The sequence below is a fragment of the Lissotriton vulgaris genome, chromosome 3_1, assembly GCF_964263255.1.
Source record: "Lissotriton vulgaris chromosome 3_1, aLisVul1.2, whole genome shotgun sequence".
NCBI lineage: Eukaryota > Metazoa > Chordata > Amphibia > Caudata > Salamandridae > Lissotriton > Lissotriton vulgaris.
Window position 1 is genome coordinate 1571280915 of NC_141689.1, and position 27561 is coordinate 1571308475.

The window sequence follows — 27561 nt, forward strand, 5'->3', positions numbered from 1 at the left end:
ACAGATTTACCTTTCTTATTGTTGGGACTTGTACCTTTCTTACTCTGAATTCTTTGTTATATTTTATTCATGCTACCCTGCTAAAACCTATATGTGCCGTCTTAATGATGTCCTCATATTAAAAAAGAAACTCTGCTGCCTTCTGGAAATTTTTCAGAAAAAATGTTGCTGTAAGCGGTAAACGCTGATGGCCACGTATCAATATTGGAAGGCAGCCTCAGCCTCTTGGGTTGCACTCTCTGCACTGCTTTGGATCCTTCCTTGCTCTGAGTCATCCTGTGTAGCAGTTTAAATATATTAACATACTTTCTAGCTAGGACCTTTTGTGCTAGTTAACAAATGACCTGCCATTTGGCCACTATTCTCATATAAGGCAAATGTGCTGTTGCTGTCTTGCCCAGTTCTTTTTTCCTTGCCACCACTTCCATCGTGTTCTGCCTCACTTCTTCCCACCCTCCTGCCTCCACTCCTCCACTCTGCCCTAGCTCCTGCTCAGGGCATCCATCCCTACCTACCCACTATTGTCTGTCTCTGTCACTTTTGGTGCCCCACCTTGTCTGTTTCCTCCTTTTCTTAACACTGTCCTCCTTTCTAAAATGTGTTCCAACACTCCCACCACTTCCTCTGTAATCACTTAAATTAATTCCCTCCTCTCACCTTGCTCTCATTACCTCCCCTCTGTGGCCAGGCCCTTCCTCGATCCTCACTGTCATCCTTTCATTTACTCTCCCACCCTGCTCATAATTCCCCTGTATAATCTCTGTGAGCATCTCTAGCCTTTTGCGGAATGATGTGGGCTGATGTGGATTGTAGCTCAGCATTCTTCTCCCTTCTCTTCCTCTTTCAGTCCCTTGCAGACCACCTTCACCACTTCCATGCTGTCCCCTCAGCATTACCACCACTGATCCCATTCTCCTTTCTGTGTCTCACCTGACATCTTGTGTTCACCTTCCTCTTCACCATGATTTCTGCCTGAATCAAGGATCCTCTCAGCAACTCCACAGGCTCCTTTCCCCTTGGCTGTCCAATAGCCCCTGCATTTTCAAAGGGCCCTCATCACATTAATATGGGCACCTCATCGGGCCCTGTGTATTTGTTTGCTAATATCTGTGTTCCTGTACCTGTCTCACTCTGACTACCACCAAAGTCCATGCTGTTTCTTATCCCCCATTACTTTCTTCATTTAATTACAATCTTGCCTTGAGGTGAGGAGCATCCATGTCCATTCTGCCCCCTCTTGACCTGTTGGGGACACAGTTCCATGCGGCCCCCTTCTGCCCATCCTGTTCTTTACAAACGCCCAAGTGAGTGCTCCAAATGGGTATCCTTAGTGTCCCTCAGGTGCACACCCCTAAAGAGGTGCTCATCGGTCAGCTGTCCCAGCCTCACCTAATGTGGTGCCTCTTCTGCCTTACCACTCAGCTGCTCATTCTCCATAGCTGTCTGTTTCTCCTCACTGTCTACTGCCTAGAGGCATGCCCCTGCCTTACCCATCTCAGTGTTCTAGCATTGCAGATGTGCTGGCCTGATGTCATCTTCCTAAAGGCCTGCTCTCATAGTCCTCCCTTTTTGTATGTGCCACCTCCTTTTTTACTTTCACCAATGGACTCAGGCCCTTTGTGTCTGGATTGACCCCCTCTTACCTTCGTCTCTTTCTGCCTTTTGCTAGGGGGTCTTTCTCCTTGCTTTGGTTGTCAGAGTCCCCCTCTCCACTGGGCACTGGCTTAATCCTTTTACCAATATTCTTTTCACCTGAAGGCCCCTCTGCCACTCCTGGGGGGCCCATGCTTCTCCCTTACTCCTGGGAGGGAGGGGTTATTCAGGCCAATACCACTGCAGGCCCACCCATAGACAACTCTATCCTCTACTTCATTACCCTGGACCTGCACCAGGGGAGACCTTCTCTGGGTGCTGGCCACTACCCTGCCACAAAAAGCAGATCCTCTAAGGCCTGCAATGTTGCCTCCTTGAGTGGCTGCAATGGGGCCGACCACTGCAGTCTGCATCACAATCAAAGGATTGGGAAATCCTTTTACGCATGCACTTATTGGACATTATGTGGTAGCCCCTCGGCCGTGTACACCATCTGTCATGCATATGTCCCATAGTGACACCAAGGACCCCGTACAGAAAGGGTAGTTCCCTCTAGTGCTTAATTTGTAAAATAATAAGTGCCAGTGCCCTGATCAGGAGGCCACTGCCGCTTGCACCACCCATCGCCTTTGTCATCACTGCCAAAGCAACAACTAACTATCTCTCTTGCATGTAAATGCGACAGTTCAGATTATTCCAAGTCCCCAAAACTAAAGGAATGGCTGGGGAGATAGGTATTAGCAATTTGTAATGTATATTGTATTCATAAACAACCGTTGTTCTGCTAATTTCTAAATTATATGAGCAGTGCCACCATGTGGCAGACTGTTCTAAGTGTGGTGTTGACATTAAGTACCGGTGCCGAGCACCGGAAACCAATTAAGTGCTGGTGCTGAGCACCGGAAACCACCGGCCCAAGTTAAGCACTGGTTCCCTTCCCTCCACATGGAGCACACCATTGGGTGTGGGAATGGTTTTCAGAGTGTGGGTGGTGGCCAGTGATACAGTTTCTCTCAAATCACTGAAAATGTGGGAAATGTAAGTGTAACTGTATATGCTAATGCAACAAATAAGGAAACACATGTATGTAAGCAAGAGAGTATGGCTGTGTGAGGAGTGGGGAAAAAAGGAGAGTAACAATTCTCGTTTTGCAAAAATAGAGTTCCGCACTGCATTTCCAAGTGCATACTGTTAAATTTGTGGATATGAAGTGGCATGCATATAAGAAAGTTGCAGTTGGGTGGGTAATCAGCCTCATTAATAAGTGCAAATTGAAGATGAATTTGTGTTGCTAAATGCATTTACTCACATGGAATATTATATTAGTACAGTATCATCTTATGAGTAAGTAAATTGATGAGTATAGTTGTTTCAGTACAGCAATAGATGCAACTGATGATGAACATCTGCAACTTGCATGTTTATAGGAATTCACAAACTTTGTGCAGGCAGTATTGCATCCTGCCAGAGATTTACTTCTGCCCCAGCTAGTGTTAATCTGCTACTGTTCCTCCCAACGGGTAGGCCCTGCAGCTAACCCACCCCAGTGCACATCAGGGGATTGGCCACTCGCAGGCGGTAGGCCGGAACCAATCCTCCTCTGAGCATGGGCAATTTCTGCATGTAGTGGGGGGTTTTGGCTGAAAATGATTTTTTTTAAACTAAAATTCACTAAACAAAGAAAGTTAAATAGACATTATAGCTAGGTATGGTATTATGGTCTTCTCTAATCTTAAAAAAGAAGAAAATTGCTGAAAAAAGCAAATGTTAAATTTGCTTTCCAGTTAGTTATGTTAATAAGATCTTAGTTTACTTAAAAAAACAAACCTAGAGGTTCACAAAAAAAAACAAGGGTAAAGTGACATTATAGTTATATGGTTTTGAATGCTTGAATGATGTTATCAGTGATGTCATCAATGTAATTTGAGATATTATCATTAATGTCATCAAAGTTATCATATAACATGTCATGAGTGATTTATTATGTGAGACCATAAGCAGAGTATATCATAATGCAAGGTATAGTTATCTCACTGAATATCTGGCGAAATCCAGTGTTTTTTGTTTTTAAATATTAGTTTTTAACTCATTTCAACACTCAACTATTACATCACTTTAACCTTTGGCTTTTTCAGTGAATATATATTCCATATTGTACTTCAGAATCTATCAAATTTAGGCTTCAGGTACAATATGTGGTTGCAAGCACGTTTCCATAAATTTGCAGTAATCTCTACTGTTCTTAAGTCTAATAGGTTTAAAAAGTCTGGCAACTAGCATGGCTAATGAACAAAGACCTCCATCTACGTCTACTAAGAGTGGATAAGATGACAATCCCCCATCAGTTACCTTAGTCAAGACGAAACTAGGTACAGGTGAATACTCTCGATGAGACTATATCAGCCGAAATAAAGATGATTACAGAGAATATTGTGCTAATGAAAGAGGGCATGGCCACTTATAGAATGGATATGATTGAAATTAGTATGAAAGAATCTGATTTAGAATTTAAAATTAAAGATAATGATTTTGTTTCATCAGTAAGATCAGTGGGAGATCTCACCTCTACAAAGCTATTGTTTTAACTTGCTGAATAGGAATAGACAGTATAACCTTAGAGTGTTTGATCTGTAATAGGGGGTTGAGGGATCAGTTTTCAGAGAATTTATTGAAATGTGTACTCCAAGTCTCCTAAATTTAACAATTCATAGAGCTTATGAATTTGACATAATCAATTGTATCTCATCTAACCCAGAACCTAATACAACTAAACTTAGGCATGCTGTTTTAAACCCGTTTAGAGCGTCGAACGTTCAGCGCCCAGTGCTGAACGTTCGTATAACGGGTGGGGCCGCGACGGCCAACGGACGTGCGCAGCACTACCAAGGTAGTGCACGCGATGACCGTTGGCCGACGGCAGCGCTTAAGGGGTTAAGGTACTTTGTTTTGAGGATGCGTCAATGAATTGTAAAGCAGCAAGACTGACTATTTATTCTAGACTGCTTTTGATTCAAGGAGTTTTATTCACTAGGATCTGCCAAATATGTGCTCATATAAGTAATTCAGAGCTATCAAACCCAGACTGAGAGTGTTACAATACAATTACGGACTGTATGATCCTGCTGTAATATCACATTTCCTTGAAGTGCACTATCAAATATTTACCTTCTCCACTGGATCCTACAATGTATCTAACCCTCAGTCATTCCTTCCAAATGGAGCTACTCAAGTGACCCATAAAATGAGTTGCCTAACTTCTTTAAAGTTGCTACATTACTTTGATCTGTTACTCACTGGGGGCAGATTTATCAATATTTCACGCAGCGCAGCAAGCCACCTGCATGAAGGGGCAGGAATGCACCATATTTAACATGATTCAGTGCATTCCTTATCATGTCTTGCGCTGGCGCACAATGTGCTGCTTAGCGTCAACACAGGCAGTCTTGCACTGTGATTAAAGGGTGCTTGCGTTGCAGACAGGATTGTTTTTTGTGCAGAAAGGTGTACCTTGCTGCGCAAAAACAATTCATTTTCCTCTTTCTATGTGTGCTGCAGAATGATATTCTAAAGTAATTGGATGTAAAATCCATTTTATCAAACCTGAACTCTTCGAATGGGCTTTCTTACCATAACTGGTTCGTTTTCCAAAAATAGCGATGACTGTTACTGCTTCTTATTCATTTTCTCAGCAAGGTAGTATGTCTTTCCTGTGATAATTTTGCCAAAAACACATTGTGATCATGTTTATAATGTAGTTTATTTAAGCATCTTGTTCTCCATCCTTGCCTTTGTTTTCACTTTACACTTTTAATAACATATTTCAAAATATTGTAGACTGGTGCGGTGCATAGTGTGGTGTAGATTGCATTATCTAGTGAAGTACTGTGAAAGATTTCTTGATGTAATATTTTTACACAACCCACAGCAAACTATCTCTCCTGTTTGGCATATCCTGTTGTGCTGGTCTGATAGCTCACATGTGAAGTTTTAACACTGGGATCTTTAAAGCTAGTCTTCTACTTGTTTGCTTGCATGGCGTAGGAGCAGAAAGCGAATGAAAAAGAAGAGAGATTCCTGCCTGGAGCTGGTGGAAATGCAAACACTGGTGGAGGGATTTCTTAGTTTCAATGCCTTGTAATTCCTGCCCCTCCCCCATTGAATAGATAGCATTGCCCCAGTTTGCACCACTTGGGCTTCCAAGAAAGGTGAGATTGGGTGATGTGAATTGTTGGCCTTTTAAAATCAATGGAGACAGCCAGAATCTGACAGGGACAGAAAATCGGCCCGGGCTCCAAACTTAAAGATGCCACCAATAGCAAAACAGATAGCTGAAAAAGTGGCCCACATTTGTGAATTAGAGCAGGCTTAAATTTGAAATACAACTGCATAGATATTTTATACATTTTGAGAGACTGCTTGCATTTGTGCTTGCTGCAATTTTTCACGTAATATCATAACAGTCAACTATGAAAACCGGCCTAGTAGACCATAAAACAGGCCCCCAAACAAACAAAAAACAGCCCACACACTGATCACTCAGGCCAGACCCTCGGGCACTGCCTGATCAGAGGTGAAGAAGTCAACAAATTAACAGAGAGAGTCCAACCAGAGCTAAGCAAAGGGTCTGGCTTTGCTCTTAGAACCCATGCACAGGCGAGCCCTAAACATTCTAGGCACATAAACCATGCACCATTGTGTTAAATATGATAAGGTGCCTTCAAAATTCATGAAAGTGTATTTCTAACACACAGAACTGTTTCATCGTGGTACAGATTATTTGAACTAAGAGGATAGTCAGTTGGCATATATTCTCACATTCTGAACTCATATATTCTTAGGTGCTCAGGTATGTAGTAATGAAAAAAGGAGGCTTTGTGAAATAAAGCATTTACCCAGGCTCACACAATCTGGTCAAACAGGGAAGCTGTGATTGACTGCAGATTTTCTAGTTTCACACCATGGGGCTGATTTATGTTAACTGGCGCATCCCCAGGGATGCGCCAGTCAACATGCGCCACAGTGCGCCACAGCTCCGCCAGCCATGGTGCGCCGCATTTATAATGCGGCGCACCATGGTGCAAAAACGGCACAGATGCGTGACGCATCTGTGCCGGAAATGTGGCGCATTGCTGGAGTTGTGTCGCAAGCGCGACGCAGCTCCAGCAAGGCTCGGGTGTGCCCCATTTGAACAATGCTGCGTCAAGACCTACGCCTGCTTCAAGCAGGCGCAGGCTTTTGACGCAGCATTGGCTTAAAAGTGACTGAGTGAAATCTCATAGATTTCACTCAGCCACTTTTGCGAGGCGCACCTGCCCCGGAACGCCCACCCTGCGCCGGAACGCCCACAAGCGGCGCAGGGCTTTACAACGTGACGCATCTGCCTAGATGCGTCACGTTGTAAATCGTTCGTAGGGATGCGCCACGTTTACGCCGCCTTGCGTGACGCAACAGCGGCGTAAACGTGGCGCAAGGGCTTCATAAATCTGCCCCTTTGTATTTTAGGGGCATATTAGCAAGAACCTTGTTAAAATTATCACCGTTTTAGCGGCAGGACGGCGATAATGGGCTTGCTAATATGTGTTATAGAATTCCAATAGAAGCCCAGGTTAGATCTGCAGGGCATCTAACCTGGGCTTTTATTGGAATTCTATAACACATATTAGCAAGCCCATTATCGCCATTTTAGCGGCAGTTTCCTGCTGCTAAAACGGCGATAATTTTAACGAGGTTCTTGCTAATATGCCCCTTAGTTCTGTATGCTATCTCTTTCAGAATTCAAAGGTTAATGCTTTGTCCTCAATTATTGGAGGGTGAGATTAAAACACAGGTGACAAGCAGACTCCACATTTTACTTTAGACAGTTTTACTTAGGATGAGCTTTGTCCAAGGATATAAGAGGGCTCACAACAGACACCAACTTTTTCTGGTACAGGGAGGGTTTGCCGGAATAATTGGATGCTGAACCAAGGCCTGACCTCGCGACCCTGATGACACTTGATCATCAGCTATAACCACTAGGCTTCACACCTCTGTGAAAGCTCTGCTTTTTTTGAGCTCGAGGTTCCAAGGGACCTCCGGTTGATCCGGAGCTAGGCCTCTGGCTTGAGCCTGGCTCGAGCTTTCAGTGACTCACCCACCTCCTTACTTGATTGCCCTACAGGCCAGTCTGACCCTGGAGATAGCACATTGAAGGGTGAGGAATGTTTTCAGAGTGGGGTCGCTTTGCTTGTTTAGAGGATGAAGCTGAGGTCAAAGCAGGTGCCACCTTCTAGGTGAGAGTATCCTGAGAGGCAGAGTTTGCTCAGTCAAGAGGTCAGATGGCCGACACAAAGCTGGCACATGTTTCAGTGGCCTGGAAACTGATAAGATCTTCTTGGAGGAGGGGCAGGAGGGCGGAGTGTTACTCTCCACATCTCTTTGGAGGAAGAAGGCCTCACCACGCACCGCTTTATTAGCTGTTGCTCTCAAGATGTCTGCCTTCATGTTTTATTAACAGCGCCTCAGGCTACAATTCCAGACAATCATAAATGAGTCAAACGCCTAGAGCATGGGTACTCACAAACATTTCCCCGGGGGCCACAAAGTACTGTCTGTGGCTTTGAGAGGGCCACACCGATGCCAGCAGGGGAGGGTCGGGTGTTGAAAATTGGGCCGCAAAGCAGATGCACAATAAGGTTAAGTTGTCTAGAAAACATTCTTTGCTTGTTTATCTTTAGTTTAGTTAACCTGCAAATAAAGTATGCCAATTTCACAGCTTCCTAAATGTTCCTACTCTGTCAAGTGAACAACAGCCCAGTGCTACTGGTCACCAGGGGGCCGCAATTCAAGGTCAGGTGGGCCGCATGCGGCCCCGGGCCAAACTTTGAGTATCCCTGGACTAGAGATTGTATCATATTATGTGCTTCAAGCACCAGGGTCGGTACCTTTATATTTAAACTGAACTCAAATAAAAGTTATACTAAGAACAATTCTTAGCACCATCACTGCTGCATGATGTCTATTCCCATTGTTCATGACGAGCTCAGCTCGTCATCAGCACAGCTCAACCGTGCCTCATGACGAGCTGAGCTCGTCATGAGCATCGAAGGGGTTAAAACACATCTTGCTTGAAGGCTTGAGCAAAAGACGAACGCACCAACAGATGAATATCACGGGAAAATAACTAAATTCACTTTTTTTGTGCTGAGAACCACAGAGGATGCAGTTGTGGGATCACAGCAGCTGTAAGCAGCTTGCCCAAAGGGATGGTTAATTTAAATTCCACTGTCATAGTGCACATTGCAAAATGCATAAGAAAGCCAGAGAGTTTGCAAATATTCTCACAGGCACCTTGAGAAAGAAATGCACATGCTGAGAAGTGATTTAATATTCGCACTACCCTCTAACACTGAGAATATACTACATGAGACGGGAGGATGCGGCACAGATGTAGAAAGGTAGCGCCGATGTCGACCGAAGAACCTTTAAGAATTGCCCGGCGTTAGCTGCCTCTCATACCATTCAAGACTATCAAAACAAAGAGGCAGGCGCTGGAGACTGGAAGGCAGGAAACAGGAGTTTATTCCGACGGAGCAGAACACGGCAAATCAAACAACAGGGTATCTTCTCGAGGTGCTCTAACCGCATCTCTGAGGCCTGGCCTCTTATACACAGGTTTATGGCTTTATTACATGAAACATATCTTTGTCAACACTTTGATGTACGGAAAGACATCCTCGGAATCCCCGCTTCAAGCCCGTTCCCACACACATTTACAGTAGAAGTCCCCACCCCGGTCTCAACAGGTGATGGCTGTCACGCAGCTGTACATTCCGCCGATTCCCGGAATGTGTGCGGCTGATCGGATCTCATGGGGTGGGGGTTTGATCAGTTGTGGATCCTTTGATGAGAAAAGCTTCCTACTGTATGGGGGCAATAAACTGCATCCGCAGGGCCAAGTGGCAGCCGACGAACGAGCAGGACAATCGGGCACAGAGAAAAGGGGGTTTATCAAAGGATACGAGATCATGAAAGGGATGGAGGAAGGTGTTTAGCTGGAAACGGGATGTGGTTCCGAGGCAGGGTTGCGCTGAAGGGGAGGTTTATGGCCCAAGCATGTGAGAGCAGGGGCTGTCAGCGTGCGGGGGATGCTTGCGAGGTTAGAGGGGGAGAGAGAGACGCGCTGGCTATCGGCAGTGGGCAGAGAGGCCATGGCATTAAAAATGGCTGCTACTTACGCGCACATACAAGCCTGAAAAGGGACAAGATGGCACCGATAATGTTGACGTCGCAAACTAGATTTTAACACAGAGCTTAAAGAGGTTAAGAAGTGAACCATATGATGGTCAAGCTAAACATAAAGAAATCTAGGGGCATATCTATAAGAAAGTGGCAAAGTGCGGGTTCGCTCTAAAATTACTAACCCCACGCTCCATCACGTTAGAAATGCAGGGATGCATCGTATTTACAATATTATGGCGCTCCCCTGCGTTTCTCCCTGCGCTGGCGCTAAATTCAGCAACCTTGCGCCAACACAGGTACCCTTGCGACATAGTGCAATGGTGCCTGCTTTGATGGAATGATTGTATATGTGCAGAAAGAAAAGGTCTAATTTATGAGTTTTTTGTCGTAGAGCAACACCTCAGGCCTTCCTGCAGTGCTGCCCTACGGCAAAAGAAAAGGGCAGGAATGCTCCCTATCTATCATATACAGCACGTTCCTGCCCTTTTCCCCTGTGCTGGCGCACAATGGACTTCCGTGTGCCAACGCAGGCATCTTTGCACCATGGTGCACGGGTGCCTGCGTTGAGGGGATGATTATTCTTGTGCAGAAAGGGAAACGTTCCTGCACAAAATCAATCACAAGAGGCTTTTTTCTTTTTCTATATATGCTGCCGAATGCAGCATACATTGAAAAAGAAACATGAGGAGAAATGAAGGAATTTCTCCTTGTTGTGCCTCCCTTATGCCTCCCTTGGGGAGCCGTAACTTTTTGGTGCTGCTTCAAAGTTACGATTTCTCGTAAATCAGGGGCAGTGTCAGAAAGCCATGAATGCTGCTGGGAATGCCAACAGCAACACCAATTGCACAGCCTTTTAATGCAGAAAACTGTGTTGAAGGGAACAATATTTACAGGGCAGCATTAAGTCAAAAATAGTGGTTAAGCCACCTGGTAAATATGGAGCAGGCTCCTGTGCCACCAAAGTGGCACAAAAAGTGATGTCCCGGAAGAGCAAGGGGCCTCATAGATGAGGCCCAAACAATTCAGAATGTCAATTTGTAACTTCTATTTGTGCTGCATTATGCAGCACACATAGAAGTTACAAATATATATTTTTAAATGCTTGTTTATGGGATATATGACGTTACCACGCATACTTTTACAACGCATACTTTTACAACGCATTTTTTACAACGCATGTTTTTACAACGAATACTATTACAACGCAATATAGCACTATTAATAGAAAAATACTATTACAACGAAAACGTTTACTACGCATACCATTACAACGCGAAAAAAAAATAAAAAATTTTTTTGTACTCTAAAACCTGGAACGGGATGCAGGGAAAATCGGGGTTTTGGGTGGGGAAGTGTATTAAAAATGTAAAGATAAACTAAAACGTAATAAACAAAAAAACTATCATTTTTATAAATTAATACTCGAGTATTAAACAATAATACTCATTTTTTTCATATTGTTGAAAATATTACAAACACAATGATTTTACAAACAAATATACTAAACATATATAGGAATGACTGAAATTATTTATTTATACCCAACAAATTCATACATAAATGTACTCACAAAGAGTCGCCATTTTCAATATGTAATTCATACGCTAGTCCTACTACTATTTCCATGAAATAATACCACAACACTACTATCAAAATGGATGCCAAAACGGCATGATAAACGCAAATTACATATCTTTTAACTACGTTTTAAATTATATGTTTACACAGAAATAAAACATATATAATACAATCATATCAACGCTATGTTTAAAAAAAAAACAGAGACAGTAACCCAAACTTATAAATACGAGTCAGACACCATTTTTAAAACAGTTGATTCTCAACTACCAGAGTGAGCAGACGCCAAACCTGACCCTCTATCCTCATCACCTAAACGAAATCCTTATCGAATCTCTGGAGAATTAATTTTCGGTTTACAAGTGAGTTACTGAAATACTTTTTGAAATAATAATCTTAATCATTATTAACGCTGCTCCTAATATGTTCAAGTTTATTTTTTGAAAACATTTTTAAACCACACACATATTACTACAATTAATTAAACATATATACATATATACATAACCCGACAATTTTTAACCCGAGAAATACATATAATAAAATGCGTGCAATATTTTGAAATGAAATCCAAACATTAAATATAATATATTTTTCTAACATGTCAAAATTTTACTTTTTTTATTAGTCGAACTACTGAAAAGAAAGCCGCTAAAGACCATTTTCAAAAAATTGTATTTTATAACACAGCCAACACTGCTCTTCAAAAATAATTTGAAGGTACTTTTAAGTATTTTATTCGACAATTCTAAACACACGAAACTTAAATAAATGTATTAATACACATATTTTTTTTCCTTTGTAAACAGAGAACATCATTTTTGAAAAAAAATATTTAATTTTTTCTACTTCCAAAATTGAAACGTCAACAAATTTAGAAGGTTAATATATAATTATTTTAAAAAATGCTGTTTGAAAATTACAGGATAATTTAGTGGTCAGAATTTCTAAACAAATTTCCAAATGTGACAGCAATGTATTAAGTGTAGGATGTTAAAAGGGTATTATTTTCAATTGTTACTCCTGAAAAATACTTAAGGATAGTGTCGAAGTATCAAATTATAATCTACTCCAGTAAAGTGCAGCATAAAGGAAATTGTAAGATGGTAAAAGAGTAATAATTTCTATCCATAATCCATAATCCAGATATTGTTAATCAAAATATGTACTGCTAAACATAACGTGTGGAATACTATAAAAGTATCAATATAAATTGAAAACAACTGGATATACAGCAAAATAGAAATTGAAACATATGTAAAGGCTAATAAAAACAGATTTGCTAACATTAATATCTACAGCGGAAACATTTCACATTAAATTAACATTGCCATTTCCTGTGTCCTTTTTTTAAAAATCTTAGTAATCTCCAAATCATCAACAACACAAAATCCTTAGAACCAACACACCATCAAATCACATTTCTTTTTTTTTTTTAAATTTTTGGAGGACCTTTATTTAGAAAAGGGTGCACACAGCTATTCAGCCAAACATCCCGGAGGCATGGCAGCAAAAAATAGAAAATCGGACTGTTTCGGCACACCCAGGAGAGCATCTCAGGATTAGAGAGGTCAATTTTAAAAAATAAAACAGGATATACACTGTAAATACGTAATACAGTTCCATATGTTAACAAGATGGAAAGAGAGAAAAGAGAACAGGAGGGGGCCTGCTACGGGATCTAAAGTAGATACAATCACCGGGTGGGCAGGGAAGCATGTCCAACTGCAGAGACGACAACATTTTGAAGCGCACAATATAAGCAAGAATACATTTCTGGAAACTCCCGACTAATGCCCCACCCGATGAATCCAATGACAGGAGAGACTGAGTGGCCACAGTCCCAGCACCGCCCAAAAGTCCAAACAGTAACCCGATAAACTGACCCCCAACCCAGGGAGAGAGAAAAAAGGAAGTCCAGTCAAACTAAAAGAAGAGAAAAAGGCCATAGAAACAGAGAACAGAAAAACAAAAATACCCCACCCCCTACTTCCCACCCTGCACCCTTGCAGATGGCTACGCCCTACCCCCCTAGCAGCGTGCCTATCGCCCAGCGACCAAAAACCCGAAATATAGCAGAAAAGAGATTTATAAAGGAAGGAAACACAGAAAAAGTAAGAAAAGCAAAGTTAAGGGAGGAGGAGAACCACGCATCCCCGGTCGCACTACCCCCCTCCTGCGACTTACAGTCCTGGTCATTAAACAATCAGCAGCAAAGCAAAGTAAATTCGGTAGAACCCTACACCGCCCCGCCCCCTGATACAAGAAAATGGCGGTTCCCGGGTCCCTCACAAACCCTAGCATCCGAGTCGAACACCAGTCTCACCCTTGACCTCTACGAGTGTTCACCATGAGTTCCGCACACCGCACCCGCACATTCACAGGATAAATCAAAAGTTTAGCCAGTCCACGAATCTGTGCGGCGAGTCCAACGGATATCCACCGTCCACCACAATCCTCAGCCGCCATGACACTCGCCACAGTATGACCAGATCCGGACCGTTCCATACTCCACCACACTGCACAGCTCACACGATCGATAGATGTTCGCTGTTTCCGTCGGGTCACAGTTTCAATAAAGTCATAGGGGGACGAGCACGTGAACACGACCACAGGTGGACTCGCCAACGTGGGCGGGCGATACACCATGGCGGCGGGTTCAGCCGCAGACAGCGGTACAGACATTGCTATCCAGGCTTCGACACTAGATGGGCCTCGAGTCGTAGATTCCGGGATCAAAGTGGGAGAAACGGCTCGCTTAGGGGGACCAGACAGATCAGAGTCCTTATGCGATCGGGCAGTTTCGGTGTCATCCACGATCGACTTATGTGAAAGAGCAACCATGTAGGAGCACAGACCCTTAATGGCGGTCATCACAGTTCGCAATGATGGCTCTTCTTCACCCCGCACCGCCGCGAACTGATCGACTCCAGACATCAATGCGCCCTTCGGGTCACCCGATTCCCCCAGGGACCGAAGTGTGATGAGGGCAGGCGGGGGCAGGAGGCACACAGTCCAGCAACGATAGGGCCTCTCGGAAGGGGGCCCCACCCCGGCGGGAAGGGAACGCCGAGAAGGGGACCCCCGACCTCTCAGCCACTCACAGGATCATTACACCTCCACAATGCGGGTAGAACAGCAGGCTCTCCACCAATCCAGGGGCAGGTTGCTCTCCACTTCTATCGACCGGACCGTGTCTAGGATCCCCCGGCCGCCGTTGTTGCACTGCAACCCGGCAGGGTCAGTACTCGAGGTCCCGGCTCTCGGTCAGCGTTAGGCCACTCGATGTAACTCCGGCAATCCGGGCAGTAGGTTTCCCAGGACCACACCGCCAGTATCAGCAACGGGTCACCCACACGGGGGTGAGGCGAAAAAGCAGGATTTGTAGCAGGATATTCAAGCAGCAGGAGGAGGTCGACGGAGCCGAGAGCTTATGCGTCCATCTTCGTTCGTCGCTAGGCTCCTCCCCCCAAAAAAATCACATTTCTTATTTCTTTCCTTTAGAAACTCAAAGCAATCTTTAAGGAAGACCAAGCAAAGACCAGCAATAAAAAGAAAATCAGAAATCAAAACAACAATCTAAAAGGTAAATAAAAAACATTGCACGAAAAACACATTTTCAAAATTGCTTCAGAAATTGCTTGCAGTAGGGAAAGTGCTGGATAGTGTGGGGGTATCAATTACTATTCTAACTCCAGTTATGTGCTACAGTAGAGAAAGTGCTGGATAGTGTTGGGGTATCAATTACTATTCTAACTCAAGGTAATTACTGCACTAGGGAAAGTGCTGGATAGCGTTGGGGTATCAATTACTATTCTAACTCCAGGTAAGTGCTGCAGTAGGGAATGTGCTGGATAGTGTGGGGGTATCAATTACTATTCTAACTCCAGTTATGTGCTACAGTAGAGAAAGTGCTGGATAGTGTTGGGGTATCAATTACTATTCTAACTCAAGGTATTTACTGCACTAGGGAAAGTGCTGGATAGCGTTGGGGTATCAATTACTATTCTAACTCCAGGTAAGTGCTGCAGTAGGGAATGTGCTGAATAGTGTGGGGGTATCAATTACTATTCTAACTCCAGGTAAGTGCTGCACTATAGAATGTGCTGGATATTGTGGGGGTATCAATTACTATTCTAACTCCAGGTAAGTGCTGCAGTAGGGAAAGTGCTGGATAGTGTAGGGGTATCAATGACTATTGTAACTCAAGGTAAATGCTGCAGTAGGGAAAGTGCTGGATAGGGTGGAGGTATCAATTACTATTTTAACTCCAATTAAGTGCTGCAGTAGAGAAAGTGCTGGATAGTGTGGGGGAGGTATAAATTACTATTCTAACTCCAAGAAAGTGCTGTAGTAGGGAAAAGTGCTGGATAGTGTGGGGGTATCAATTACTATTCTAACTCCAGGTAAGTGCTGCACTAGGGAAAGTGCTGGATAGTGTTCGAAAATCAATTACTATTGTAACTGCTGGAAAGTCTTGCAGTAAGGAAAATGATAAAAACAAAATGAATAATTTTCATTTCACAATCCAACTACATTCAAACGAAAACAAAATAATCATTCACATTTCATATTTCCTTCCTTTAGAAACTCAAAACAATCTTTGAAGAAGACTAACCAAACACCAACGATCTAAAGAAGACCAGAAATCAAAACAACAATCTTAAAGGTAAATAAATAACATTGCACGAAAAAGACATTTTTAAAAGTGCTTGATAAATTGCTGCAGTAGGGAAAGTGCAGGATAGTGTGGGGGTATCAAATACTATTCTAACTCCAGTTAAGTGCTACAGTAGGGAAAATGCTAGATAGTGTGGGGGTATCAATTACTATTCTAACTCCAGTTAAGGGCTGCACTAGGGAAAGTGCTGGATAGTGTGGAGGTATCAATTACTAGTCTAACGCCAGGTAAGTGCTGCAATAGAGAATGTGCTGAATAGTAATTGGGGTATCAATTACTATTCTAACTCCAGGTAAGTGCTGCAGTAGAGAAAGTGCTGGATAGTGTAGGGGTATAAATTACTATTTTAACTCCAGATAAGTGCTGCAGTAGAGAAAGTGCTGAATAGTGTGGGGGTATAAATTACTATTCTAACTCCAAGAAAGGGCTGCACTAGGGAAAGTGCTGGATAGTGTGGAGGTATCAATTACTAGTCTAACGCCAGGTAAGTGCTGCAATAGAGAATGTGCTGAATAGTAATTGGGGTATCAATTACTATTCTAACTCCAGGTAAGTGCTGCAGTAGAGAAAGTGCTGGATAGTGTAGGAGTATAAATTACTATTTTAACTCCAAATAAGTGCTGCAGTAGAGAAAGTGCTTGATAGTGTGGGGGTATAAATTACTATTCAAACTCCAGGTAAGTGCTGCACTAGGGAAAGTGCTGGATAGTGTGGGGGTATCAATTACTATTCTAACTCCAAGAAAGTGCTGTAGTAGGGAAAGTGCTGGATAGTGTGGGGGTATGAATTACTATTCTAACTCCAGGTAAGTGCTGCAGTAGGGCAAGTGCTGGATAGTGTAGGGGTATAAATTACTATTCTAACTCCAAGAAAGTGCTGTAGTAGGGAAAGTGCTGGATAGTGTAGGGGTATGAATTACTATTCTAACTCCAGGTAAGTGCTGCAGTAGGGAAAGTGCTGGATAGTGTAGGGGTATAAATTACTATTCTAACTCCAATAAAGTGCTGTAGTAGGGAAAGTGCTGGATACTGTAAGGGTATCAATAACTATTCTAATTCCAGGTACGTGCTGCAGTAGTGAAAGTACTGGATAGTGTAGGGGTATCAATTACTATTCTAAGTCCATGAAAGTGCTGTAGTAAGGGAAAGTGCTGGATAGTGTAAAGGTTTCAATTATCTATTCCCACTCAAATAATGTACAGCTGTAAGAATAGTGATGAATAAATATAATGTCTAATTTTCTCATGACAATCCAGCAACATTAAACAAAAAACTAATTAAACATTTACATTTCTTATTTTCTTTTTTTAGAAACTCAAATCAATCTTTCAACAATACTAAATTCCACATCTAAAGAAACCACAAAACAGAAAAACAAGCTATCAAAATAAGTTCACAAATACAAGCAGCAATCTTAAAGGTAAATAAATACCATTACACACGAAACACATTTTAAAAAGTGCAAGATAAATAGCTGCAGTAGGTAAAGTGCTGGATAATGTGAAGGTATCAATTACTATTCTAAATCCAGATAAGTGCTGCAATAGGGAAATTATTGGATAGTGTAACAGTATCAATAACTATTCTAACTCCAGGTAAGTGCTGCAGTAGGTAAAGTGCTGGATAGTGTAGGGGTATCAATTACTATTCTAGCTGCAGGAAAGTGCTGTAGTAGTGAAAAGTGCTGGATAGTGTAAGTGTATAACTAACTAATTAAACTCCAGGTTAGTGCTGCAGTAGGGAAAGTGCTGAATAGTGTGAAGTTATCAATTACTATTCTAACTCGAGATAAATGCTGCAGTAGGGAAAGTGCTGGATAATGTGGAGGTATCAATTACTATTCAAACTCCAGATAAGTGCTGCAGTAGGGAAAGTGCTGGATAGTGTGGGGGTATTATTAACTATTCTAACTCCTGGTAAGTGCTGTAGTAGGGAAATTGCTGGATACTGTAAGGGTATCAATAACTATTCTAATTCCAGGTAAGTGCTGCAGTAGGGAAAGTGCTGGATAGTGTGGGGGTATTAAAGACTATTCTAACTCCTGGTAAGTGCTGCAGTAGGGAAAGTGCTGGATAATATGGAGATTTCAATTACTAATCTAACTCCAATAAAATGTTGCAGTCAAGAAAGTGTTTATTTATGTTTAAAAAATTAAAGTAAACATATGCACAAACTTAATAACCTATTTTTTTCCTTGCAGAAAATGTCTACTCATCCAACTGCGAAATACATTAAGTCCAGAAAAGGAAACCAACTATTAAATCATGCAGGTTACATTTATTGTAAGGAAAGGATAAGTTTCCCTAGAAATCATTGGAGGTGCGTGCAATACTTTTCAACCTGTTGCAGCGGCAGAGCGGTTACGGTTGATGATATCATTGTAAAAACAACTGACCATAACCACTCTGCCTCTGCAATGGAGGTTGATGTCAGAGAAACGGTAAACGAAATGAAAGTACTTGCAAGCACCTCCAATGATTCTACAGGATCCATTTTAAGAGATGTTGCTCAGCATGTCCCTAGTCATGTAGCTAGTAATATGCCTACCATCCATAACTTGAGAAGAATTATTCAACGTCAAAAGCAGGCAAGTAATACACAAACAAATACACCTCATACCTTTTCTGACATAATTATTCCTCACGAACTTACTATTTCTTTTGCTGATGAACCTTTCCTTCTGCATATTTTATTCTGATAATAAAAACCCTCAAAAACGTATATTAATTTTTAGTACACCCCGCAACCTTCTAAAACTTGAAACTAGTGAAATTTGGATGATGGATGGGACGTTTAAAAGTACGCCCCATCCATTCACCCAAATTTATACTATACATGCTAAAATTAACAATAGTGTGATCCCCCTAGTATATAGTTTGCTGCCTGATAAGACTTCTGCAACGTACACTGAACTTTTGTCAGTTATAAAATCTAAAACAAACCAAAGCCCTAGGAAAATTATTATTGATTTTGAATTGAGCATGATCAATGTGATCACCAAAACGTACACGGATACCCAAATTCAGGGGTGTTTCTTCCATTTTTCCCAGGCATTCTGGCGTAAGTTACAAAAAACACCCCTAGTTACAGAATACTCCTCAAACAGCAAACTACAAGTTGAATTAAAAAAACTGACTGCTCTTTGTTTTGTCCCTCCCGAAAGTGTAGACGAGTACTACACTGCCATTACAGAATCAGATTATTACATTACAAATGAGGAAAAATTGGCACCCATTCTAAATTATATGGAAGACACATGGATTGGACACCTAAGCAGATCGGGTCGCAGGAGGAAGCCACGTTTCCATGTGGAGTGGTGGAACTGTTATTCGAGTTGCTTACAGGGAGAGGCAAAAACAAATAATGCCATTGAGGGATGGCATAACTCCTTCAACTATCTAATTGGAAAACCCCACCCTAATTTCTACTCTTTTTTGGAAACTTTGAAGAAGGAGCAAAGTTTTCAGGAAATGAGAATTTCCCAAACACTGACAGGTAGTCTAAACTCACGAATTACTCAAAAAACAAAGGAAATGTCCGAGAGACTATTGGCACTATTACAACAGTTTACGTTGTGTGTGGCTCTAGATTACCTGGAAAATCTTGCTAACATTCTTATTTTTTTATTATCTCCTACACATTACTTTCCTGCTTTGCTCCAAATTTTAATCCTCTCTAAATGTATTTGGCTATTACATTTTTCTAAATTTGTAATTATCAAAAAATACAGTCGGGTCTCCTTACCTTAAGTTGTCTTCTATTTTCTTTTTTTTCTCCTTTATGCAACTTTTAAAAACCCTTAGTTGCAAATCAATCCAAAAATCCAAATAATCCAAGAAATTTCTTCTTTCCATTAAGTATGAAAAATAATCCTGTATTTTTCAAAATATTTTTCAAATTTTTGAATCATTTAAAAATGCATTTTTAATAAATAGTAAAACTCTTCTGTTCTTCTCTTTTCACAATTTTTTTTAAAAATAAGCTTCTTCACATGAGTAAGCATGATTTGTAAAAATATTTTCTATACTGAAAATATCTTTTTTCAAAATTTTATTTCATTTCAAAAACCAAAAAGCAATCCATCATTTTTCAAATTGGATTTTTTAAAATTCAACCATCTCCACTGGCATATGCTAGAAGGTCACAACATATTTTTTATTCCAAAATTTTAAAACAATCCATCATTTTTCAGATTGGATTTGTTTAAATTCACCCATCTTCATTGGCATATTCTAGAAGGCCACAACATATTTTTTTAATCAAAAAAATGTTTATAATAATTTTCTTTTTCCAAAAATATTTCAAAGCATTTTCATACTCCACTTGTACAAGTTCATTTTTCTCAAAGCACTCCATGTGCAATAAAAAATGTTCTTGTTTCTTCAATGAATCTTTTCTCAAAATTCAACGTTAGAAAAACACTGTAATGTAAACAATCTTTACATCAAATAATAACAATTTCAATCTGAACTCTCCTTATACAAATAAACTATTTAAAAAAAAAACAAAAAAGAATAACTCTCAAAAATATTTACAACAAAATCCGAAAACATTTTTCTATTTAACCTTAAATCTTAAAAACCGACAAATCCCTTTCATACTACGTAATCTCTCTGTTCTGTGTTCAACAACACCACAAATCCTAAAAAAACAATCCATAACCAAAAACATTGATAATACAACTGTTTACTTTCAAAGAAGCTTTTTTCAACAATTATCTAATCTCATTTTTCTCTTTCTTTTCTGAACCAAAAGCAATTTTTAAACATTGCATCCGTAGCGATAACATAAGTCATAAACATAAATAACTTTGCACAATTTTTCAAATAAACACAACTTTTTCAAAACAGGATAAAGTTATCGAACTTTTTTTCCCACAGACCCGACGTAGGCATACTCTAGATATACGACTAGCGACATGCTTTTTTACGTACATAACCTCATTTTCAAATATAGCAACCTCTCCTTATCCTTCCCTTACAATAAATGTATACCTTTTTAAAATTATTTCTATAAAATAAAGTTTAAAATGTTTCCTACCTGGATGCAGATCAGCTTCCAGCTGCTTCCTCCTTGGATACTCTTCAAAATGGCCGCTTACGCTCACGTTTACGTCGTTACATAATGGAATGCTGCAACGATTAAAAAGGGACTACTTTATTTAATAATAATAAAAAATTGTTTTTGAATATTTTCACAATGTTTTCCTTATGTTAAAAATTTTGAAAAATATGTAAAAAATTGTACTAATTACCAACAAATGTACTATGATTTTTTAATAAATAATAAAATTATTATAAAAATGTTATCCTCTTTTTATTGTATGCAATTAAATATGCATTACTTATTTTTATTAATCTATAAATTGTAAATTTACTTATTTGTCTCCTTACCTGTTTTCTGTTTTCTTCTCCCTTCTTTATATCTTCTTTCTTCTTCTTTTCAACATTCTTTTTCTGTTCCGCGGGACTCATAGCAAATATCCTGAAAATAAAAGAAGGACAATATTACCTATTGAAATCAATGTAAAACCGTGGGAACCAAAACTTTCATGAATTATATCTCTTACATTTTTTTTCTAAAAAATTAAATATATTTTTTTCATACTCAAAAGAGACATTTTCATTAATATGTTAAGTTTCTAATTTTTTTAACCAAAATCTTCTTTTTATGTATTATTAAAAAAATAATTTTTAAAGCTATAATTTTTTATAATACATAAATTTCATGAAGGTATAAATTTAATAATCTTAAAAACATGAGTAATAATTTTAAAAAGTACTATAATAAATACAGTAGTATAAAACCAGATACTCAATTTTTTTTTATAAAAAAATGTATTTTAAAATTATCTTTATGTATTATAAAATATCACATTTATTTTTCAGATTGCTTAGCATAACTTTTAATTTTTAACATTTTATAGAAATAATATTTTTAATATAAATAAAAATACATCCAAAAATGTCATTATTATCTTTAAAAATATAATTATTTGCAATATTAATGTAAGAAAACAGATAAAATTCACACAAGTATTTATTTTTATACGTTTACAAATTTTATTTTAGACTTCAAAAAATACTCTAGTAATAATCTAGTAATAATATAATGCATTATATTTAAGATAATAAAATTTAAAAAAAATACTCTAGTAATAATAATATAATAATACAACAAAAAAATAATAATTTAAAATAAAATGTAATAAAAATGAGTTACAAATTACCAAAAAAATGCGTTGTAAAGGTACTTGCGTTGTAATAGTATGCGTTGTAAAAGTCTTAGTGTTGTAAAAAATGCGTGGTAATAGTATTGCGTGGTAAAAGATGCTTTGTAACAGTTGTATACCTTGTTTATGTGCAGGAAGGGTCACCTTCCTGCATATAAACAATCATTAATGGCAATTTGCACGATGCAGCATACATATAATCAGCAAAAACGAGGAGAAATAAAGCATTTCTCCTCGTTTTGCTATGTTAAGACCAAGGGCTATATTTACCAGCCCATATCGCTACAGGAATGGCAATAAACCCTTCGCCTTACTTACAAGGCGGCGTTACGCCACTTTGGGCCAGATGTAGGAAGCCTAATACCGGTCGGTCACGGCCGAAATTACCAAATTTCGGCCGTTACCGACTGGTATTAGGCATTTGAGATGTAGGGGCCTAGTTCAAGGATTCGGTAATTTACTGAATCGGTAATTTAAGGAATCGGTAAATTACCGAATTCTTAAATACCGATTCGGTAAATTACTGAATCCTTAATGTAGAAAGCACTCAAGTGAGGGCTTTCACTTGTAAGGATTAGTTATTTACCACCAACTACAAGTTGGTGGTAAATAACGAAAACCATTAAAAAACAATGTTGTGCTTTTTTAACACTGCCATGTGGCAGACATACATGCCCTTAGGGCATGTATGTGTGCCACATATGCACCCATGCACTATTCAGGGGTGCAACAGGATGTCAATGTGACCCCCTGTTACCCTTGTAGGTCTTCCCCCTCTTACCGATTCGGTATTTACCGATTCGGTATTCCCCGTTCATTCCTATGGGCCTGGAGGCCCATAGGAATGAATGGGGAATACCGAATCGGTAAATACCGAATCGGTATTTACCAAATTTTACCAATTCGGTAAAAATTACCGAATGAATACCTACATACTATTTACCCATTCTAAAATACTGAATCGGTAAAATTCGGTATTTTAGAATTGGTAAATGGTATTTACCTACATCTGGCCCTTAATGTGCTTTTAATGTCGCCTTGTAAATAAGGCAAAGGGTTTACTGCCACAGGAACATCACTAAAAATTACATTCCTGTGGCGATAGGGGCTTGTGAATATGTCCCCTAGATTCTTGGGAATCTACACAAGACAAGTGAGTGCACTGTACCACTCACTGCTACGGAATAAAGTGCTCTGCAGGTTACGAGTTTGAATCTTACTTCAAGCCTCCCTTCGCCATGGTCGCTAAATTGAGATAAAGTAAATGTTTTTGCTCATTTTAATACTGTGCTCAGACACTGCTGAATCACTTTTGAAAAAATCAAGGGGTATATTTACAAGAATTGCCGCTAAGCAAAGTTGACGCTGCTTAGCGGCAATTCTTTTAGCACTGAATATCATTGAAGTTCATCGCCATATAAGAAAAGTATTTAGAATACGTCGCTACATGGCGATAGTATCAGCTAGCCACAGCGAAAACTGCCGCTATCGCTAGTGGAAAGGCGATCAAAACTTTGATGTTATCGAGAGAAAAGGGATTCTCCACCTTATTGATTAGATGATTAGTGTCGTCCAGTTCTCCAGGCAGTCCACTTTTCCCCAACCATAGGGAGACCATCTGGTTTTTGACAGTCGTGAAGAAATGTGAAAAAGAGTGAGGATTAAAATTACCTCCTTTCCTGTTTAGTGAGTTTAATAATTCAGGAAGGGGTAATATTAAAAAGAAGGTCGGTGCAGAGGTGGATATGTTAGTGATCTGCCGTACCTAGTGCTTTAATCATGAGAGGTCGACATGTTTCAGCCCTTTATTGCCTCTAAGGATCTGGAGGCCCGCTGTGCCTGCGTTTGGGACCGATGGTGTGGAGTTTCTGCGCCTGGCGTTGGAGGCTGTCCACGTTGGGCGCAAGCCTGTGGGCCGTGGCAGTAGACATTGAGGCGTCAGCAATCGCCCTTATCTGGTGGTGTAGTCTGGCAGACTAGGTGGTGCCCCTTGGAGCTGTGATTGGTAGAGCGCTCCTGCACACCGACGTGGGGAGGTCTGCATTGCATAACACATGCAACCAATACACTGGGGTGCATGGAGAATGCCAAAGAAGGCCTGCGCCTCTCTGCAATACAGGCCGGATGATTTTGCGCTGGCCAATCGCTGTGGAGAAGGAGGCCCCTGAGCTGTGCTGAACTTGTGCGGTGGGAGCATCACAACTTCATGCCTAAGGCAGATCTGTTGAATCACCTACATCGGGAAGTTCCCCAGCTTTCTTGGCAGTGACTGCTGTACCCAGGATTGTGAAATCTGGCCTGACTGAGGCTCCTGCTGGCTAAGTCACAGATTGATCCCGGGTGTCCATGTCCAGGTGAGGAGAAGGTGGGATGGGGAACGAAGGCCCGGGGGTCGACTCGGGCCCAGGCTATCATCTGTGGGTGGTGCCCACTGTCCTGAGCAATGCCTGTGCTGGGGCGGACCTTTATCACCAAGAGCACCGCCCAACACTGGTGGGGGACTGGCTCTAGTAGCTGATATCGGCCGTTGGTGGTGGCGGGTGCCAGTGGCACAGGGATCCTTCAGGCACCGGCCTTTGGGCGCGCTGCATGGTCTGCCCTCACTCACTAGGGCACTGGGGAAAACAGAACTTGCCTGTCACTGTTAGCTTGGAGGAGGCAACTGGGTGCAGCTGCCTTTCCTCACCCCCTGGTAGTAAATCTTGGGTGTACAAGGGATTTACAATGGTTTCTTGCTAGCACACACCTGACTGGAGGAAAGGGGCTGGCTGGCCACACTGTAATACACTGCATGTCATACGATGTCCTGCCTGCAGACTGGGCGACGTTGACATTTGCTACTCCTCTGTGTTGATGAACCGTGCATCTGGGGTTCCCTGTCCAGCAGGGCAGGTGACAAAGGACACCCTGGACTCCAAACTAGACTCTGTAATGGCAGCTGGTACCTCCCTTGAACAAACGTGCACTTCCTTTGAGGGCCACAAAGACAAAATCACAGTCAACTACACCCTGGAGCACACAGATCATCACAAGCTGACTTACAAGGTACATGACATTAAGCAAGAACTGGTCAAAGTCCCCCTGATTACCCTGAGCACAATGTTTGAGGTGCAGCAGCGAATGGCACCTATGAAGTTACTGGAAAGAACAGTGGAGTATGTGGAGGGCCACTCCCAGCAGAACAACGTGAGGGTGTTGGGTCAGCCATTGTGAGACATGGTTGTGTGACCTACTGCCAGCAAGTGCATTCTCCCCATTCTTTGATGTGGAGTGGGTGCATCGAGTGCCTGCGAGCCGTCCGCTGCTGGGCCTAGACCCTTTCTCTTCCACCTCCTACATGGATTGTGACGCTTTCCTGAGGTATGTACGCAAGCAGGGGAAGGTGAAAATGGAGAACGCCATAGTCATTTTCTACCCTGACTAGGCCACAGGGATGCAGAGGCAAAGGGGCTATACTCTAGGCGCTAAGCAATGCCTCCGTGAGTTGGAACTCAAATACTACTTTGTCTACCTGTAAAGCAAGGGTACTCATAGAATGGCCCGCGGGCTGCCAGCAGCCCGGCAAGCCTTCCAGGGCGGCCCGCGGACCTTGCAGACAATTTACCCGTGTTTTAGCCTGCTGCTCTGTGGGGGCCGGGGCATTCCAGTGATAGTCAGAGTGGAGCTGTAGGGGCGTTAAGAGGTGAAATACAAAAGCCTCATTAACACACAAATGGTCTTTTACAGACTTGTGAAGTGCTCGGGTGAGGATGTGTGTGTGTGTGTGTGTGTGTGCCCCGAAGCTGTCTCAGCCCAGGCACACACAGGCAGGGTAAGATGACAGAGGGAGGGAGACAGAGGGAGGGAGGGAAAGGGAGGGAGACAGAGGGAGAGCGAGGGAGGGAGTGAAAGGGAGGGAGAGGGAGGGAGAGCGAGTGAGGGAGGGAAAGGGAGGCAGGCAGAGGGAGACCGAGATAGGGAAAGGGAGGCAGCCAGAGGGAGAACGAGGGAGGGAGCGAAAGGGAGGCAGAGGGAGAGCATGGTAGGGAGGGAAAGGGAGGGAGACAGAGGGAGAACGAGGGAAGGGGGGAAAAGAAGGGAGAGGGAGGGAGAGCGAGGGAGGGAGCGAAAGGGAGGCAGAGGGAGAGTGAGGGAGGCAGACAGAGTGAGAGCGAGGGAGGGAGGGAAAGGAAGGAGGGAAAGGGAGGCAGACAGAGGCAGAGAGAGGGAGGGAGGTGGAGGGAGACAGGGAGGGAGGGAGGGAGGGAAAGGGACGGGGAGGGAGGGAAAGGTAGGGGGAGGGGGAGTGAGGGAGGGAAAGGGAAGGAAAGGGAGGGAGAGGGAGGCAGACAGAGGGAGAGCGAGGGAGGGAGGGAAAGGGAGGGTGAGGGAGAGTGAGGGAGGGAAAGGGAGGGAGAGGGAAGGAGAGCAAAGGAGGGAGGGAAAGGGAGGCAGACAGAGGGAGAGCAAGGGAGGGAAAGAGGGAAAGAGAGGCAGACAGAGGGAGGGAGGGAAAGGGAGACAGAGAGAGGGAGAGCGAGGGAGGGAGGGAAAGGGAGACAGAGAAAGGGAGAGGGAGGGAGACAGACTGAGACAGACAGAGGGATGGAGACAGACCAAGACAGACATAGGGAGGGAGACAGACAGAGGGAGACAGGGAGGGAGACAAAAGGAGGGAGGGAGACAGACAGAGGGAGGGAGACAGACAGAGGGAGGGAGACAAAGGGAGGAAGGGAGACAGACAGAGGAAGGGAGACAGAGAGAGGGCGACAGACAGAGGGAGGAGGGAGACAGAGGGAGGAGGGAGATAGAGGAAAGGAGACAAAGAGAGGGATACAGAGGGAGACAAAGAGAGGGAGACAGACAGAGGGAGACAAAGAGAGGGAGAGGGAGGAAGACAGACAGAGGTAGACAAAGAGAGGGAGAGGGAGGGAAACAGAGGGAGACAGACAGAGGGAGTCAAAGAGAGGTAGACAGACAGAGGGAGACAAAGAGAGGGAGCGGGAGGAAGTCAGACAGAGGGAGACAAAGAGAGGGAGAGGGAGGGAAACAGAGGGAGACAGACAGAGGGAGACAAAGAGAGGGAGAGGGAGGGAGACAGTGAAAGGGAGAGGGAGGGAGGCAAAGAGAGGGAGAGGGAGGGAGACAGAGAAAGGGAGAGGTAGTGAGACAGAGAAAGAGAGAGGGAGGGAGACAGAGGGTGACAGACAAGAGGGAATGAGGAGGGAGGGAGAAGGGTGACAGACAGAGGCAGGGAGGAGGGAGGGAGGAGGGTGACA